The sequence below is a fragment of the Amphimedon queenslandica genome, unplaced genomic scaffold (assembly GCF_000090795.2).
Source record: "Amphimedon queenslandica unplaced genomic scaffold, v1.1 AMPQUscaffold_12556, whole genome shotgun sequence".
NCBI lineage: Eukaryota > Metazoa > Porifera > Demospongiae > Haplosclerida > Niphatidae > Amphimedon > Amphimedon queenslandica.
In genome coordinates this window covers 15,620-17,135 of record NW_003547207.1, presented here as the reverse complement: position 1 = coordinate 17,135, position 1,516 = coordinate 15,620, and positions in this window count along the sequence as shown.

The following is a 1,516-nucleotide window of genomic DNA, read 5'->3' as shown; positions in this document are numbered from 1 at the left end:
ATGTAAAAAAAATTGTAATTGTGTTTGCCATAGGAAAAGCATCATGCCTATACACATGTACTGTACCTTGACTGTTAGTGACTGCTTAGCAATACATGTAAGCAATATTTAACACTTACTACTACAGCACACATGTCTTAGCATGGTTGCCATAAAAAATGGCTACCTCTGCTCAACCAATAAAGTTCTTTTTGCTCCTGTGCACTGTCCAGTGGCAGTGGAATGGGTGGGGCTGAGGAGCTGAAGCCCCACCAATCATTACATAGGCCTGGGTTGAGCCCCATCATAGATAGAGCTAGCAGCATGTTCTTAAATGATACTTGGATACCACAGAAAGCTAGATACACCACACTACATAGCTAAGATTTATCCAAACAGCTGATAATATCAAGAAGAATAGTCTACAGCAGTTCAAGATCGAGATGGCCTCTATTTTAGTTGCTCTATCTGAGGTCGATTCCTCCTAATTATGGGTAGAGATTTTGTGGGTGGAGATTAGATCCACATGCGCATATGCTCATGGCTCTGGGAAACTTCCATTGCTATTTTCACTCTATTTAGAGTTTTCACTTTTCAGACTAAAACTTTTGATAAAATAAATAATAATCAGAATTATTATGCATAATTTCTGGTACACAACATATGTAAACTTGGTTGCAGGGTGTGTGCAAAAACTTGAAAACTGGGCCGCAGGTGTGTGTAAAGAGCCACGCCCCAAATTGGTGGTGCGCTTCACACACCCTATTACCACCACCTGTCATCTTTCCTTTCAAGCCCCACCAATCAGACCGTCCTTCTGCTGCCTCTGGCACTGCCTAGCCTTCTTAGCACTGTGCTTTACCCCTTGGGATATGATCAATTCGTTCATGTCTTTTGTCCTTCAATACAAGACAGTTTCCTTCTGATTAGGCTTTAAAGTACACCTATGAAGTATTTGTTGAAGTTTGGAACATTTATAAATGTATTTAGGATTTTGGTCTTTGATTACATTTTTCATTGGAACCAAGAGAGAAAAAACTTGCCGTCTCTAAACATGTATGCATAGGTATGGGCAAATTAGCTTCATACATGCATATGCAATTTTCAACAAAATGTGTTGTTTAAGAGTTTTACACTCTACACTGTTAGAGCAGTTCTTAAGTGACCCTCATTTTGGAATACCATACTTTGTACATGTAGTAGTACAGTGTCATCACAGTTCACACCTGATCAACTAATCTAAGGTTTACTATTTTAGCACATCAACAATATGTGTACCAAGATGGTACAGTCCAGTTAAAACTATGAATTTAAGGGAATTCCTCCTCTAAGTGAGTCTGTTGATGACTGATTGTATGTCCTTTACCCTTTATTGTTGTCAGTATAAAGACTTTCTGTTACTTTCCCAAAGTGCATTAAAAAAACAAGACCAGATCTACAACAGCTGCAACTGCTACCACACATGACTAATATTAATTTAACAGTTACCACAAAGCATCACGTTTGACATCATTAGTCAGGCTCTGTTAGATATCAT